This window comes from Triturus cristatus, chromosome 5_2 (assembly GCF_964204655.1).
Source record: "Triturus cristatus chromosome 5_2, aTriCri1.1, whole genome shotgun sequence".
Taxonomy (NCBI): domain Eukaryota; kingdom Metazoa; phylum Chordata; class Amphibia; order Caudata; family Salamandridae; genus Triturus; species Triturus cristatus.
The window spans coordinates 74,277,437-74,296,603 of record NC_140588.1 but is presented as its reverse complement, the minus strand read 5'-3'; positions in this window follow the sequence as shown (position 1 = coordinate 74,296,603).

Here is a 19,167-nt window from a genome sequence, read left to right as displayed (position 1 = left end):
GGCTTGGACCAGACATGGTCCAATGCACAAGTTCGTAGAACATTGTGAAGGGATCGAAAATAGTGCACGGTACCCAGGTATTGCTGTTCCTCGTCATTCGTGGGGTCCACTTGACTCAGCTCTGCTGGGGACTCACGATGGCCATCGAGAAGTCAGGAAATCCACTTCTGGGGCTGCAGGGACTTCGGACTCCGACGGGAGCGGGAAATTTTGTGACTGTTGATTAGTTTTGGTGCCCGCCAAGCAGGGGAATCACTCCTTGACTCCAAGGGAGAATCTTCAGTCTTCCAAAGGTAGTGGAACGTCGAAGGTCCAGTTTTCTTCTTCAGAGCATTGTCCAGGGATATCTAGTTTGCAATGGGAGGGGTTCCCTAACTTATACTAAAAGAAAGGGAGGGACTAGCTCTATGACCACTCCTATGGGAGGGTCAGGGGAGTGGGTGGTTACACCCACTTCCCTTTGTCCAGTTTTGCGCCAGAGCAGGGGCTGCTAGACCGTGAACCGGTTTGAGCTGGCATATGCACAGAGGAGCCTACTGCTCCCCCAGTGCAGGACTTCAAAGCACTCTAGGAGTGCACCCACCCAGCCCCAATACACTAAATCCTGTCTGGAAGGTGATGACATCTCCCTGTGACAGGATGCCTATTGTTGGGCCTCCTCCACTTTGAGTTTTGGTCAGCAGCAGGAGAGCAGCCCAGTGTCTGTGCTGGTGGCATCCATTTTGTGATGCCAGGGCTCTTTCAGGAATCTACCGTGTATCCACAGTGGGTACAAGTCTATCCCTCTAAAAGGGTGGGATCATACTCCCACACCAGTTACTGGTGTGGGGGTATGATTCCAAAGCGTTTGACACCAAACACAACATGTTTTGTTGCAGTCATCCCAGAGTTAGCATTTACAGCGAGGTTATAAAGCACTTAAGAGTATATGGTTTAAACGAATCCACAAACAGCTACAGAGAATAGACTCTGAGGGCTGCAGAGGGGCCCAGCTCAGGCAGAGGCACCCCCTCACATGTAAACCAAGCACCCTGCTCTCAGGATTGATAGGGCCTGCCTTAGGGGTGACTTATAGGTTTATATGTGTGTGTAAGGTGAGATATGGGGAACCTATACCTCAGTGAGGAGTGCCAACACTAGCTCACCCAGGCTGCAGTAGCAGGCCTGTGGTGTCAGATTTAGTCTGCTTCCCAGGGGTGGCATAATACATGCTTCAGCCCCTGGTAGGCCTGTGAAGTACCTATGCCCTTGGTACTTAAGGTACCATATACTAGGGGCTCATAAGGTACCACAGTATCCAATCACTAGTGCATCTAATATGCACTCCAAGTTGTTTAGAGAGAACAGAGAGGCTGGGGCCCTGATTAGCAGGGACCCAGCCAGACTATAGCCAAAAACCAGTGTTAACATAAGAAATAAAGTGGGGGCAACATAAGTGCAGATCCTACTCTCCTACATGCCCAGACTCCCTACCAAGTGGTGAGTCCCACAGACCTTGCTGGTCTGCACCGAAGCATCTTTCTTGTTTCTGCGTGGGTTGCTGTGGCAAAGGCTTGTTGTGTCCAATCCGGGCGCTGACACTGCAGCACTTCCTCAAATCCAGCTACTGGTTGTCCTCGACGCCTCCTGGTCCTCGTGGCTGAAGTGTCAGGCTTCACCTCTTTCATCTGAAATCACCCGACATCGGTGGGCATCTGTCCATCGCCTTCCTGGTCACTGGCTAGTGACCCAGACTCTGTCCCCTCTGCTTTCAGGTTCTTCTCATCCTCAATCCAGGCTTGGATCACTTCAGACACTTCGGATATTCACGGCAGCAGCACTTCTTCGCCAGCTCCCATTGAAATCGACGACGCGACCTGACACCAAAAGACACCTATGCACCCGACTTCCCTGGGTGAGGTAACACGAGTACTCCGGTGCTCCCGTTGGTGCTAGCCCTAGAACTTCATAAGTCCAAAAGGGTTTGGTCCTGAATCATTTCTAAGTGTCCCTAATCTTAAAAAATCTAACCGTGACTTTCCCCATAGAAGCTGACAGGAGCTCACGGCTGTGTTCACACACTGCACACGGCCCCCGTGGGTCCCCTGTGTCACTACCTTGGGTGGTTCCTTGGGGTCCCAGCGATTCTACAGGCTCTATGCCTTGTGCCTAGTTAAGTCGTGGTTCTTATACCACTATTTTAGTATTTGGTTTGGCTCACCCCTAGGGCCTGAGTTTATTTGTGCTATTTTACTGTGATTATTGAAGTGTAACTTATGTGTTTTGACCTCTAGTCTCATAAAGAGACTAGGAGGGTGTGTTTAGTAATAAATACATATATTGTATATATATATACCTGGTGTGGATATCATTCATTTAGTGACTCAAGAGATTATAGACTGGTAAAACAAGCTGCTTTACATTCCTTCAATACTCAGCCTGAAGGCTGCTCTCCATAGCTACCACTGGGATAGCTTTCAATAAAGGTTGTCTTTAACCTATAACCAATAAGGGGTTGTTTGGACCGATACAAGGGGCCCACTATAACTGGTGGACAGCATATATCAGGCCAACTTCTCACAGATGGGTGCAGAAAGAAGCAAGAGAAGTGCAGAAAGAAGCAAGGGAAGGGCAGAGCGAAGCATAAGAGGTACAGAAAGAAGAAAGAGGGGTGCAGAAAGAGGAAGAAAAGTACAAAAAAGAACCAACAGAAGTGCAGAAGGAGGCAAGAGAAGTGCAGAAAGAGGCAAGAGAGTTGCAGAAACAGGCAAAAGAGGTGCAGAAAGAAGCAAGAGCAGTGCAGAAGGAACCAATAAAGGTACAAAAAGAGGCAACAGGGGTGCAGAAAAAGGTAGGAGGGGTGCACAAAGAGGCAAGAGAGGTAAAGAAAGAGGCAGGAGGGGTACAGAAAGAAGGAAGAGAAGCAGAGAAAGAAGTAACAGAGGTGCTGAATGAGGCGAGAAGGTTGCAGAAAGAGCAAGTGAAGTGCAGCAACAGGCAGGAAAGGTGCAGAAAGAGGGAACAGGGGTGCAGAAAGAGGCAAGAGAGGTGCACAAATTGAAAAGAGGGGTGTAGAAAGAGGCAAGAGATCTGCAGAAAAAAGCAACAGAGGTGCTGATAGAGCCAAGTGAGGTGCAGAAAGGGGCAAGATATCTGCATTAAAAAAGCAACAGAGGTGCTGAAAGAGGCAAGTGAGGTGCAGAAAGAGGTGATAGAAGTGCAGAAAGAAGCAACAGAGGTGCAGAAAGAGGCCAGAGGGGTGCAGAAAGAGGCAAGAGAAGTGGTGCAAGAGGCAACAGAGGTACAGAAAGAGGCAAGAGAGGTGCAGAAACAAGCAGGAAAAGTGCACAAAGAGGGAAGAGGGGTGAAAAACGAGGCACTAGAGGTGCACAAAGAGAAAAGAGCGGTGCAGAAAGAGGCAAGAGATATGCAGAAAAAAGCAACAGAGGTCCTGAAAGAGGCAGGTCAAGTGCAGAAAGGGGCAAGATATCTGCAGAAAAAAGCAACAGAGGTGCTGAACTAGGGAAGTGAGGTGCAGAAAGAAACAAGAGAGATGTAGGAAGAGGCAATAGAAGTACAGAAAGAAGCAAAAGAGGTATAGAAATAGGAAAGAGGGATGCATGCATAAAGAGGCACAAGAATGGCTGTCAGAGGCAACAGAGGTACAGAAAGAGGCAAGAGAGGTGCTGAAACAGGCAGGAAATGTGCACAAAGAGGGAACATGGCTATAGAAAGAGGCAAGAGAGGTGCAAAAAGAAAAAAGAGGAGTGCGGAAAAAGGCAAGAGATATGCAGAAAAAAGCAACAGAGGTCCTGAAAGACTCAAGTCAAGTGCAGAAAGAGGCAAGAGATCTGCAGAAAAAAGCAACAGAGGTGCTGAAAGAGGCAAGTGAGGTGCAGAAAGAAGCAAGAGAGGTGCAGAAAGAAGGAAGAGAAGTGCAGACAGAAGTAACAGAGGTGCTGAAAGAGACACAAGTGGTGCAGAAAGAGGCAGGAAAGGTGCAGAAAGAGGGAACAGGGGTGCAGAAAGAGGCAAGAGAGGTAGAGAAAGAGAAAAGAGGGGTGTGGAAAGAGAAGTGCAGAAAGAAGCAAAAGAGGGGCTCAAAGAGGCAAGAGGGATGCAGAAAGAGGCAAGAGCTGTGCAGAAAGAGGCAAGAGCTGTGCAGAAAGAACCAAGAGAAATACAGAAAGAAGCAACAGAGGTGCTGAAAGAGGCAAGGGAGATGCAGAAAGAGGCAAGAGATCTGCAGAAAAAAGCAAGGGAGGTGCTGAAAGAGGCAAGTGAGGTTCAGAAAGAAGCAACAGAGTTGCGGAAAGATGCAAGAGAAGTACAGAAAGGGGAGAGAGAATTGCAGAAAGAAGGAAGCAAAAGAGGTGCTCAAAGAGGCTAGAAGGATGCAGAAAGAGGCAGGAGCAGTGCAGAAAGAACCAAGAGAAATGCAGAAATGAGCAACAGATGTGCAGAAGGACACACGAGGGGTGCAGAAAGAAGGAAGAGAAGTACAGAAAGAAGCAACAAAGGGGCTGAAAGAGGCACAAAGGGTGTATAAAGAAGCAGGAGAAATGCAGAAAGAAGCAACAGTGATACAGAAAGAGGTGAGAGTGGTGCAGAAAGAGGGAAGAGAGGTGTAGAAAGAGGCAAGAGAGTTGCACAAAGAGGGAAGAGGGGTACAGAAAGAGGCAAGATGGGTGCAGAAAGAAGCAAGAGAAGTGCAGAAAGAAGCAAGAAAAGTGCAGAACGAAGCAACAGAGGTACAGAAAGAGGCAGAGAAGTGCAAAAAAGAAGCAACAGACGTGCGGAAGGAGGTAAGAGAAGTGCAGAAAGAGGCAAGAGAGTTGCAGAAACAGGCAAAAGAGGTGCAGATAGAAGCAAGAGCAGTGCAGGAAGAACCAACAGAGATGCTTGAGGCAGGAGGGGTGCACAAAGAAGCAAGAGGGGTCTAGAAATTTGCAAGAGACATGCAAAAAGAAGCAAGAGCAGTACAGTAAGAAACAACAGAGAGGCAGAAGGAGGCAAGAGGGGTACAGAAAAAATCAAAAGAAGTGCATACACAAGCAAAAGAAGTGCATAAACAAGCAAAAGAGATGCAGAAAGAGGCAAGAGGGGTATGGGCAGAGGCAAGAGAAGTGCAGAAAGAAGCAAGAGGCATGCAGAAAGAAGCAACAGACATGCAGAAAGGGGCAGGAGGGTACATAAAGAAGCAAGATAGATGCAAAAAGAAACAAAAGAAGTTCAGAAAGAAGGAACAGAGGTGCAGAAAGTGGCAGAATGGGTGCAGAGAAAGGTAAGAGGGATGCAGAAAGAGGCAAAAGAGGTGCAGAAAGAGGGAAGAAGGGTGCAGAAAGATGCAGGAGGGGTACAGAAAGAAGCAAGAGAGGTGCAGAAAGTAGAAGAGATGAGCAGAAAAAGAAAGAAATGTACAGAAAGAAGCAACAGAAATGCAGAAAGAAGCAAGAGAGTTGCAGAAAGTAGCAAGAGTGGCTTGCACACCATTATTCCCAATTTAACACCCACATTTAGCAATAAGAAACAGGTGACTATTCTAGGTATATAAAGGTCCTTCCATCACGCTGTAACACTTGTTGCTGCATTGTTGGTAACGTTTGAGCCATTTGAGCTAGAAACAAGGCTTTTTTTATTCAAATCTGCAGTTTAGGGAGCAGATGATGGATTATGTGGCTAATGCAGAAAATGTATAATTGTGCGAAGGTTGGGGCAGCCAAACAGTGGCATAATTCCAGTGGCCCTGCTCATACCTCTGACTAGGTCCACAAGTGCTCCTCAGTGATTCCATCTTTTTTGTCTCACTGAGTTCATAGTTGAGCTTCTATGGAAACGAGGAAGACTAAACCCGAGGTTACCACTCCACAACACAGACTACCATACCACATAATTACTCTCCATAACACATAATCTTACTCTACATAATTCCTATACACTAAATACCACATACTTTCTATCCACATAATTTCACTGCACACATACCACATAATTCCCCTACACACAACGTACATCCACTCCACTCCAAAAAATATCAGTAAAAACTTTTAAATTTACAATACCAATATCTCTAACTCTCGCAAATGCGAAACCTACTACATTGTAAATGCTTCTTTAACTAGTAGTTGCATTTGCAGAGTGGTGAATAAAGGGGGCTGGGCCTCCAACCAGTGCTCAGCAATTCTGCTGCGTAGGACTTACAGGAGGAACAAGGAGGGCTTTTTGGCCCCCAAGGTCCCTCAGGAGTAAAGTGGAATTCATCCCCCATCCTGTAGTCTGCCAGCAGGCACATTGCAGAGTGATGGAGAAAGGGGGCGTGGCCTCCAAAGACGTCTTAACAATCCCACTGTGTGGGACTTACTGGAGGTAACAAGAGGGGTAGTTGGCCCCCAAAGACTTCCTTGGGGGTCAACTACCCCTCCTATTACCTCCAATAAGTCTCACACAGCAGGATTGCTAAGTTCTCAGAGCAGGCCATGCCCCCTTTGCCCACCACTCTGCAAACAGACTCCCTGGCGCGTTCATGAATGCGGATTGAAGTCCCCTTCCCTACTGGGGGTCCTTAGGGGCCAACTAGCCTATCCCCAGTAAGCCCCAAACAGTGGGATTGCTGAGAGGTTGGCACAGGCCACACCCCCTTTCTCCACCTACTGGCATGTTCTGGGTTATGGTATTAAGTCCCCTTGCCTCCTGAGGGTCCCTAGGCACCAACTAGCCCACCAGGTTGCTGAGAGTGGTCAGAGGCCATGCCCCTTTTTACACCACTCTACAAACGTGCCTCCTGGCACACTGCTGCCTAGTGGATGAAGTCCACTTTAATCCCGAGGTCCTCAGGACACTAGAGGACCTCTTCGCCCCACCAGCAATGCGCCAAGAGGCACGTTTGCAGAATGGTGTAAAATGGGGCATGGCCTTGGACCACCTCTCAGCAATCCCACAGTGTGGGGCTTACTGGAGGTACCTGGTGGGCTAGTTGGCCCCCAGGGACCCTCAGGATTCAAGGGGACTTAATCCCCGAACTTAGAATGTGCCAGGAGGCATGTTTGCAGAGTAGCCCAGGGAGGGGGCTGGGCCTCTGGGAGATGCCGCTTTTCTTTTTTTTGTTGGAAGGGGGGCTGTTTGGCCCCCCTTCTCTTAATGTTTCATGGGCCCTGGGTACCCCATCCCAGGGCCTGACCCATTTAAAAAAAAATGGGAAGGGGGCCGCTCTCGGCCCTGGGGACCCCATCCCCCGGGACACGGCCTCGTTTTTTAATACATTTTAATTAATTATTAACAGGGAAGTGGGGCCGCATGATAGTTATAGTTAGGACCTATTATCCATAGGAAATCTGCAACATTCTATTTGGAATAACGTTGACGCCGGTTGACGAATCTTCGCGAAATTTTCAAATCTGGTGGGGCACTCCGGCCCGCTCCCATCCTGAAAGTGTTGGGGTGATTTGTCAAGCGGGGGCCAAGAAAAAAGGGGGGGGCAAAATGTGTTTTCCCCATGCAATTTTCCATAGGAACCGTTAATCGCAGTTGCAGCCTGAACTGCTGAACGGAATTACACGAAATTTGGCAAAGAGATAGCCCTTGGTTCCCACTCGTGCCTTTTGGTTGAATGATGTAAATCCGTTCAGTAGTTGCTGAGAAAATCAAAAGTAAATTCATAGATATATCTGGGCGGAGCCTAACCACACATCTCATCGTGAGATCTGATTGTCTGTCAGCACTTCATCCAAGAAGTGTTGTCAGCCATCTTGGGACCAATATACATGATAGTGCTGGAGCAGAGTTTTCTTTTAGAAAATTCATGGGCTTTTGAAGCTCTGGCATGTCTATGCGTTTTATTAATTTATTAATAATTAACAATTAATTATTTGTCTTGTGCAAGCGTGATTTTATTAATCAATTCGTTTGTTCTAACATAAGAGGAAGTTATACGAGGGTTAGCTTATTTGTGCTGTTTCTGTTTAATAATAACGTGCAAGTTTTCATGTTTAAACGTTGCTGTGTGCTATTTTATTTTAAGCACAAAATGCTGTCTGAATTAATGCTTTTTATGTCGCAAAGCTAGATAAATACATACACATAAGGGTATTAGTGGGGTTAACACTGTTTAATTATTATGCTGTAGTAACGTTTATTTTGTCTCTTTAATTAAGATGGTCTATTGTGGCCTATGAAGGCCTTAACCGAGCTGACAGTATTTCGAAGCCTGGCTGTGGCATATTCTGTGATGTGGCAAGGGAGACCCCTGCTGGAAAAAGGTCGAAGACAACTGACCATGGTCCTTGTTGTAAATTTCCATGAGGACATCAGCAGTTTGGAGGATCTCCAAAGAAATGGAACGTCCTTGGCAAACAAAGGAGCTTCAGAAACGGACAAAGAACTGTGGCTCGGCTGCTGAGGGAAGTTGAACAAGTTGGATACTTTAATAGTTTCTTGGTTCCTGTTCCGTAGTTCACGTCTTGTGACTTTTCCTGGGCGAAGATTTTCAGATGTAGCAATGTTACATCCCTTCCTTCTCGCTCTGCTCAGTGATACAGTTTATTCTGCCAACTTTATGTGTGTTTCCATTGTAATTTTCACTATAAGAATTGTTAGCTTAGGGAGGGCTTTGCCACTTGCCATTTTACCTTTGCTGCGTGAACTTGCGTTGCTGAGGATCGATGCTGAGGGACTTCGTCTTGAGAGACTTTACCGAGAGACTTGTCCTGACCCGTTCTGACACTTAGTTAGAATAGGTAACTATGAGAAATGATTTATTCTGATTTACTTTGACTAATTTTAGATAAAGCAATATAACTTTTAAACATGGTGTTGAATTTCCTTTCTTGTCAATTATTGTGTACATTTTGATCATTATTGTATAATTGTATAGAGTATGTTTAAGGACAACCACTATAATCAGGTCCTATCGTCCTAGATATAGATGCAGGGTGGTTTGGAGTTTTCTTCCCACAGGTCTATTGCTGGTAGAGTATTTGAGAGTATGTTAGTGAAATGGGCCCTAGTGTATGATGAATGTATGTGTGTGTAACTGTGAGATTACTCTATCCGTGGAAGTGGGTTTATTTTAGGTACCCTGATCTCTATCAATTTCTCTGGTAGCAGAGGATGGTTATAGATGGTTGTCTTGATCTGATAAGATAAGATTGCTTGTATATTAGCTTATTGATTATTGATTTATTTTGGTCGATGTTGGTATATGTACTAATACTATATGTTGGAGTCGTCATGTTGAGTTATATGTAGTGCTTCTGGAATTTGGAAGCTGGTAGCAGTTCCGTAGTAGGGCAGAGGAAGGTGTATATGCTGCTCTCGGGAAAGACGGGATTGTAAGGAATAACGTGTGACAATTGAAGTTGCGCGTTCACATTGTCTGGGTTCGGAATCAGTGACATTATTGTATGTTACTATTAGAAAACATTTCTGGTATATAAGGAGTGTGTATCGTAGTGAAGGTTATCTGTGAAACTCTGGTCTTAAGTCCCAGGGATCTGTAAGGATTGCCGTTAAAGCTTATTGCGGGAGGAGTAATAGGTATTTTCTGAGCTTGTTTGAGGAACTGGGCAGAGGTAAGCTGCTTAGTTGATGTATGTTATAATTCTGTAATAGGACAGATTGTGCGCTGTTCTCGGGAAGCAGGATTCTGTGTGCATGTACTATATTTTTCTTGTATGAATGTGCGTGAATGTATATACATTAATTGATTGTAAGACTCTTTGGATAAGTCCTAGAGGAAACAGTTATGAGATGTATGAAAGTTTGTTGATTCTTGAGAAATAGACTCTTTTTTACTATCCTGTGGTTAGCGAAGCAGACAATGGAGATGTGTTTATGTTGTAACTAATAGATTTTGTAGAAATTTTGACACGAAGTCTACTGAGAGTTTTTGTAAAGGAGGGGTAGACGAGTGACAGAGACAGGAGACAGAGACTGCAGCGGCTGTTGACGTCAGAAGGTCCGCGCTCTGATTGGATAGCGCTAGGATTGGTGCGTTAGTGTGAGTCGCGCAGGGATTGGAAGAGCTGTTTAGTGACGTAAACGCTCCAGGATTGGTGCGTTAGTGGGAATCGAGCTTTTCAACCTAACCTCGTATTGTATATTTATAATACGGAAAGAGTAGAGAGTTTAGTAAGCGCTAAAATGTATTATCAAGAGGAGAAAAAGGAAAAAACGTTCTTTGGGAAAGTTAAAAGGTGGTTTACCAAGGATAAAGAGGTTAAAACGAGAGAGGTTGAGTTGCTACCTCCAGCGAAAACACCTGCATCCTTCATGGTTGCGAAATATGGATTACATACCTGTATATGGTTGCAGAATTGGGTTAGGTATACTAAAGAAGATGGTGTTCTAGCATTTCCAGAACATGGTTCATTTAATTTGGCCGTGTTGAGAAATTTACGGGAAAAGATGGTACGTCTGGACCCGAAGCCGAGACCTACGCAGTTCGAGGCTTTAGTGGAATGGGAAGAGGAAGTTCATGAGCGAGAAAAGCAAAGATCTGGAGGGTATTATAGGAATATGTTTGGGAGGAGACATGATCGTGAGACACATCATGATCGGATGAAAAGATGGCGAGATGTTAATATGTCAGAGGGATTATATCCTATGAGAACAATTGAAGAGGGAACAGTTGGAGTTAATGAGTATGATGATGAGGTCTTAAATGACATGATTTACAAGAGACCACCTCCATATAGACCAGAACCAGATGAGAGAACACCAGTTGTTTCTCCGATAAGAGATACAGTCTGTATTATTGAAAAAGAAAAAATGACACCTGAATCAAGAAGTAATAGTTCTTTCAGGGAGAGAGAGAATCGAAGTAGTGAGGAAAATGCCAGAAAATTAGCAAAAACGACAACAGAACTGACTGAGAAAATTAGGGAGTTAACGAAGAATTTGGAAGCTGTTACGGTGCCTGTAACTATAGGTCCGGTTATGCCTGTGTTTGACAAACAGAGAACAGGTGAGAATGGACTAGTGATTCCATATGTTGGGAATAATCTGACAAATTCAGTTGGTCCTTCAGGGGATTCAGATAAAAGAGTAGAAAGAAGTGACCTGAGACAAACAAGACATGACACATGTAGTGAACTATTGGATGATAGTGAACCCAGTTGTTCAGGGATGCCAATTTTAGAACCGCAGAAAAAAGTGGTTCCAGTGAGAAAAACTGCTGAAATAACAGTTGATGATTTGAATGATTGGATGAAGGTTCTTCAGAAAAAGGATAAGGATTCACAAGTTATTGATGTGGTTAAGTTACGTATAGAATTAGAAGAGCTTGTGACAGGAACAGTTCCAACAGAAATTCTGAAGAGTCATCATGATGGTGAATTAATGTTTATGTGTAAAAGCATAACATGGAGAGCAAGAAATACTCATGATAGACTAAGAGCGATAGCAAATGAGCAAGGAGTTGACATTGATAAAGTAAAGGTTTTGCAGAAAACTTACAGGATGGATTTCACAGAGAAAGACATAGAAAATTTTAATACTTCTGGTAGAACAGGACAGATTAAAGAAATGGTGGCATTATTGCGAAGATGGGGTGATGTAGAAAAGTGGAAGGATAGGTGGTATAAGAAAAGAGAGGAATCTGAAGATAGAACAACTTATTCAGCATTTCCAGTGAGAGAAAAGGAGAAACCAGTGGAGCATTATCCCATGAGAGAAGTACCTGGAGGAGGATATGTACATGTTCCATGGACCAGACAGGATATTTTATCATTTACGAATGATTTCCCTCGATTGAGAGAAAAGCCCGTCGAGTGGTATAGGCAGGTAGACAGGTTTGTGAAATTGTCAAAAGTGCTGTGGGTTGACCTGAATAGTCTGTTTGATATAATTGTTCCAGCAGACTTGTGGACTGAGTGTAAAATAGTTGTGAGTTGGCCTACTGAGGAATATCCAAGAGATTCAAGAACAGGGGCACCAGATCCAGAAGTAATGAGGAAGTATGATCAGGTGATGGTATACCTGAAGAGTAAAGTTCCTCCAAAAGAGACAGACTGGGTTAAGATAGATCGAACACAACAGGAAGCAAAAGAATCAGTTCATGCTTTTTACGAGAGGCTGATACTGGCTTTTAAACAATTCAGTGGAGATGAACACCTGGGTGACAAGGATTTGAGTCATTTTGTATACAGATTTGTATATGGTTTAAGACCTGAAATTGGTAAGAGAATTCGTGAGCACACGGTGGATTGGCAGAGTAAGAAAGTAGATGAGATTCTGAGACATGCAAAATACTTCAGTGATGAAATTGAAGCAAAACAAAGAAAGCTGAAAGAGAAAGCAATGTGGGCACAAGTGAAAGTTGCAGAAAGACAGGAAGCACAGTTGGTGGAACAGGCAAATAATCCAGGAAATAATGCAGGAAATAGACCCAGATATGCAGGAAAAGGAAAAGGAAGTCTGGAGGAAGCGAAAAAAAAGTTCCCGTGTCACAACTGTGGCCAACTGGGACATTGGAGATCGGAATGTCCTAATCCACCATTAGTGAATAATGAGGGTAAATCCTTAAATCAACAGGTGCAGAATGAAGGGAATAACCAGCAGCAACAGCAACAGAAAGTTGTGAGACAGCAGAGTCAGGAGCCAAAACCGCCCTTGCCGCAGAATAGAGGGGTACAAAAGTACAATCAGGACTCGGGATTCTTCAATGATGAGCAGGTAAACAAACCAAGACGTTCTAACAAAGTACAACAGTACTTGTTAAAGAGTGAAGGGAGTGAGTCTGAGGGTGATTATTGACGGTGCCGAAGAGAGGAGGAAGAGTGCATACTTGGTGCAACTCTAGAAATAGACCAGGCAGGACCATTTGTGGATGGGAAAATAAATGAGGAGAGTGTTACTTTTTTGGTAGACACAGGTGCGACGAGATCAACTGTCAGGTCAACAGATGTTAGAAATCTTCCTCTCTCGGATGAAGCAATCCAAGTAGTTGGTGTAGCCAATACACAAATCAGAACACGTCTTACTGAACCAGTAAGAGTACAGATAGGGAAATTTTCAGACATGCACAGATTTATTGTCTGTGACACGAGTCCAGTGAACCTGTTAGGTAGGGACCTATTGTGTAAAATGAATTGCACAATTTTTTGTACACCAGATGGAATAGCTTTTGAGACACCAGATGATGATGTTTTCTACCGAATGACTCTAGAAAATAGAGAAAGTGAGTTAATTGGTGCATTTGCTGTGTTCAATCCGGAGGATTTGCCTCAAGAGCTGAGAGACACAGTGAAAAGAGCAGTTTGGGATTTTACAGGAGAGGATGTGGGATTGATGAATAATGTAGATCCAGTGAAAATTGCAGTGAAAGAGGGAATTACATATCCTAACATTCCTCAGTACAAAATGACACCAGAAATAATTGAAGGGATAACTCCTATAATTGAGAAAATGATTCAGCAAGGAGTTCTGAGAGAACTACTGAGTAGTCCGTGTAATTCACCGATAATGGGACTGAAAAAGCCCAATGGCAAATTTAGGATCGTGCAAGATCTGAGAAAAGTTAATCAAATTGTGGTGGCATGTTGTCCTATTGTGCCAAATCCATCAGTGATTCTGTATCAAATTCCACATGATGCTGAGTGGTATACAGTGATTGATTTGTGTCATGCGTTCTTTTCAATTCCATTGCATCATGACAGCCAGCCGATTTTTGCATTTAGGTTTGGCCAGCGTATCTTAGCATGGTGTCGAATCCCACAGGGGTATACGGAGAGTCCTTCGATATTCAATCAGTTATTGAAGAAATCGTTGGAGAGTTTGATTATGCCTGAAAACTCAGTGTTAGTGCAGTACATTGATGACCTACTAGTGGCATCAAAGACACGTGAAGCTTGTGAAGTGGATACCATAGCTTTACTGAATCATCTGGCAGATGGAGGGTTAAAGGTATCTCCAGCCAAATTGCAGTTTTGCAAGAAAGAGGTTCATTATCTTGGACACAATATTGAAAAAGGTCTGAGAAAAGTGACTACTGACAGGATCAGAATAATCAGAGAAATGAAAGCTCCAAAAACCCAGAGAGAAGTGAGAATGTTCCTGGGTATGGTGGGATATTGTCGTCAGTGGATAATTAATTTTTCCCTGATAGCAAAGCCACTGATTAAATTGTCAAAAAGTGAAATGACAGATCCATTGGATCTGGATGCAGAACAATTGGCAGCATTTGAAGAGCTCAAAAGTAAAATGTGTGAGGCTCCAGCTTTGGGTATGCCTGACTATGAGAAAGAATTTGAGCTGTACTGCAGTGAGAGAAATGGATGTGCACTTTCAGTGTTAATCCAGAAACATGGACAATTGAGAAGGCCTATTGCATACTTCTCATCGACACTTGACCCTGTAGCTGTGGGTTTACCAGGTTGTCTAAAATCTGTGGCTGCAACATGCAGAAGCCTGGAACAGAGTGAGGGGATCATAATGGGATATCCTGTAAGGGTATTCGTACCTCACAATGTGGCAATTCTTTTGACAAGAAGCAGAACTCAGTACATGTCACATAGTCGGTTGACTAAGTACGAAAAAGTGATACTGGGTGCATCAAATGTGACTCTTGAGAGATGTGTGAATGTGAATCCAGCGACACTCTTGCCGGATATTGAAAATGTGGGTATAAAGATGGAAGATGATCATGATTGTTTGGATGTGCTTGAGTATTGTACAAAACCGAGACCAGACATAAGGGATATTCCCTTACCTGAAAATGACCATGTGTTGTTTGTGGATGGATCATGCCTGAGGAATGATGATGGTGTGCTATGTGCAGCATATGCAGTGTGCAAAGTTTCAGAGGTCATGGAAGCATCACCATTGAAAGGGGTGAAATCTGCGCAAGTTGCTGAATTAGTGGCATTGACAAAAGCTTGTGAGATTGGGAAAGATTTGAGAACAACCGTGTTGACTGATAGTCAGTATGGATTTGGAGTGGTGCATGACTTTGGCCAACTGTGGCTACAAAGAGGTTTCTTGACATCGGGTGGGACTCCGATAAAGAATGCTGAATTGATTGGAAAATTGCTTGAGGCGATACAGCTGCCTAAGGAGTTAGCAGTTGTAAAATGTGCTGCCCATGGTCCAGGGGATGATTTTATAACGGTTGGTAACCGTTACGCCAATGATGTGGCACAATATTGTGCCAAGACAAATCAATCGATTAATAGGGAAAGAGAAGGGGAAATGTCTTTCCTTTCTGTGATGTTTACTAATGTCCTAGAAACATGGGATGAAGTAAAGCAGTTACAAGATGAAGCAGGAGAAGAAGAGAAACAAGATTGGGTTAAGGCAGGATGTGCTCCAAGAGAAACAGACCATGTTTGGGTCTACAGAGATGGCAGACCAGTAATGCCAAACTCAATCTTGTCGTCAATGGCAAGGATGTATCATGGCCAGGGACATCTGGGGAGGGATGCGATGGTAAGGTCGTTTAAACAGACCTGGTACAATGCAAAGTTCAGGACAATTGCAGAGAGCATCTGTCAAAGGTGTTTAATTTGTCAGCAATTTAACACTGGGAAAAAGACAGTGGTGAGTCTAGGGACAATTGGCAGAGAAGGAGGTCCTTTTACAAGAATGCAAATTGATTTCATTGAAATGCCCCAAGTAAACAGACTGAGGTATGTTTTGGTGGTAGTCTGTTTGTTTTCAAGGTGGGTGGAAGCTTACCCGACTAGAAGAAATGATGGATTAACAGTGGCAAAATTACTGTTGAGAGAGTTGATTCCTAGGTACGGGTTTCCAGTTACAGTTGAATCTGATAGAGGTAGACACTTTCAAAATGAACTCATAGGTTTAATTTGTGAAGCATTGAAAATACAGCAGAAGCTACATTGTGCATACCGACCAGAGGCTTCTGGTGTGGTTGAGCAGATCAATGGCACAATCAAGAATAGAATTGGAAAGATGTGTTTAGCCACTGGCATGAAATGGCCAGATGTGTTACCTCTAGTTCTGATGACTATGAGATCTACTGCAGATAGAACTACTGGTTTGAGCCCGCATGAAATAATCATGGGACGTGCTATGCGCCATGCATTCGTGCCTGTCAATAAGTTGGTGACAATAACTGATGACATGATTTTGGATTACTGTAAAGGCCTGGCTGACGCAGTTCATTCTGTGTTTCACCAGGTTGGAGAAGAAGCTACCACACTTGAGAAGAAGCAAGCCCATGATCTAAGTCCAGGAGACTGGGTGAGGATTAAGGTGCACAGAAGAAGAAATTGCTTGATTCCAAGGTGGGGAAGGCTGAGACAAGTTATTCTGACTACAACGACTGCAGTAAAGTGTGCTGGAGTGAAGCACTGGGTACATGCAAGTCATACTCTGAGAGTTCCAAACCCAAAAGAAGGAACTGGTAAAGAGTATTTTGAAGAGTCAGATTCCAGTGATGGTGAAGATCCTGAAGATACGGAATCAGTGAGAAAAGAAGCAGAGAGAGCTTCAAGAGAATCACTGCAAGTATCAGAGAGAAGATCAGATTCTGTTAAAGAGCCTGAAGTTTCAAGTAGCAGTGGAGGGAAAAGAAAAGAAAAAAGAAATCACACAGAGACTACTCCTGAATCAGAAGAGGAGGAGATTGAAGAACCACTTGAGATTATTCTTGAAGAAACAGGGTCAGAAGAAGATAGAGAGGGACAGATTGCGGAAGACCCCCGAGGAGGTGTAGGTAACATTGATGAGGAGCTAGGTGAAGGGACAAGTAGACAGCAAGAAGATTGCGTGTCGGAGACCCGAGGAGGGACAGAAGTAGGGAAGTCAAAAATAGTGGTGAAAGAATCTGTGGAAGAAAAGAAAACTGCTAAGAAACGAAAGCAAAAGGCAATTGAAACAGAATCGGATGATGAAAATGAACAAACAGAGGGTCGAGTTCTGAGAAAGAGAACTTCGATTGGAGAAAAGAGTGTTAAAGAATTAAAGCCGAAAAAGGTTGTGAAAGGAGATCGTTGGCCTAACAACCGAGTTAAAAGGGTGAGATACAGAGTAATAAGAGCAAATTAATCGAAAGCTGAACAAGTAAATGAAATATCAAGTCAAACTTCAAAGGCTGAAGGAGAAGAATCAAAGAGATCAAAAGAACCAGTAGAAATAAAAAGAGTTAAAAGACTCAACCAAAAGTACAGATCACCGGAATGGTCTTATGTGACACTGTCTGAAGAAGGAAAAGAAGAAACAGTGACTCGAGATAATCCGGAAGTGGTCTTGAGAGAAGTGGTTGAGGAAGATACTGGTGAAATTCTGAAAGTACTCTTGACTGACATTGGAGAAGAGTCGAGTACTGAGGATCCTGACGTTGGAGATCTGATACAATTTGATGTTGAAGAAATTGAAGTGAAGAATGACAAATATCCAAACTGAGTGAAAGAAGGATTCACTTGGATCAAGTGAACGAAGAGATCATTTGGATAAACTGAAAGCTGAAGAATTGCTGAAGAATTGAAGAAGTTCAAACAGTAGTGGAGTAGTAGAGGCTAAACTAAAATGGCTAACATAGAAGATAATAGAAATAGATGTGCCTTCTTTAAGAGGTGGTGTAGAATGTGCTGCTGTTGTACTGGATTATTAATGCTTCTATGGGGTGTTTTAGTTTTATTAGTTACTTTTAGAGTAGAGTTTGCAATGAATATAGAAAATGTGACAAATGTAGAGAAGAATTCACAAAAAGTAGTTCCAATTAGAAGTAGTAGTTACATACACAAAGATAGGTCGATTAATAATTTTTCTAGTAATGTTTTTTCTAAACTGTTATATGAATATGTGAAGACAATGGAAGTAAGGGATTGCTATGTCTGCATGCAGTTACCTGCATCCGTTTCAGAGGGTGTTACTTATCACCATTTACCAGCTACATATGGTATTTCCTGTAGTATTTTAAGTAGTGTTTTTTATTTGTTAGGGAAAATAGATTATAAGATGTCTAACAGAGATAGTATTTTTGGGCACTTGCCAATGAACAAAGAGCTGAATCCAGCTAAAGAAGCTAACACTTTTGGTGAGATTTTTATTGAAGAAAAAGGATTAACATTAAATTATATTTTTAAGAATAATTTAACTTGCAGTTTGAAAGAGAAGGAGAGAGCTTTCCTGGATATGGTAGAAGAAAGGAGAGTGAACATGCATGAGGAAGGGGGAAAATATGAAGTGGGTGAGACAATTTGGGACATTGAGATGGGAAAAGAGTTGAAGTATGGGGCTAGTCCAACTTTAGCTCTAGATGTGCCACAGAAGGGTAAACTTTGCATTACCAGAAGAATATCCCAATATGATACATATTTTGTGGGAACTAGTGAGTGCCATGATACATACTTCATTGCGACAGGTTGGGGTTTCAGAGGTGGAGAAGATACAATTTTTCCAGGAGTGTACTATGTTTGTGGGAACAAGGCTTATTACAAGTTGCCTGACCATTGGTATGGCACATGTTATGTGGGCCTGGTTTTCCCTAAGATTTTTCATACAGATAAAATAAGAGATGTAGAAGATATTAACTTATTAACACGCTTTAAGAGAGAAACTTGGTCTGAAATTGTGGGTGACATTTTTGGGGTTTTGATTCCAGCAGTGGGAATTTCTTTAAATGCTTATGGAATTCGGAAACTGTCCACAGTGGTTGATCGCTTATCGACAAATACCGCAGGAGGGTTTCTTTTGGTGAATACGGAATTAAGTGCCGTACGTGCCATGTCAATGCAAAATCGACTTGCCCTTGATATTTTATTGGCCAAGGAGGGTGGAGTCTGTGGAATTTTGAAAGTTCAACATTGTTGTACTTACATTCCTGACGAAAATAAAGACCTGAAGGTCTATATCAAAAATATTACTGATTTACATGAAGAATTAGTACCACTTGAAGCTGGGAGTTTGTGGACTAAAATAGCTAATAAAATGATAGCTGTTAAAGATTTTATTGCAAAGATAGGTAGTACTATTATAGGTAGAATATTGTTTCCTTTGTCTTGTATAATTGTGGCTTTATTAATAATAAGATTGGTGTGTGTGTGTTGTAAAACAGGGGAGGGAGAAAGAAATTGAATAAGGAAAAGAAAAATAAGAAGTTGAAAAGAGAACCTCAAGAAATTGAACTAGAAGAATTGAGGGAGAGTGTTTATTTAGAGACAAAGAGAGATGATGAAAGAGTGACTGGTGTTTAATGTTGTGTAAGGGGAAAAGACATTTCTGATTTCT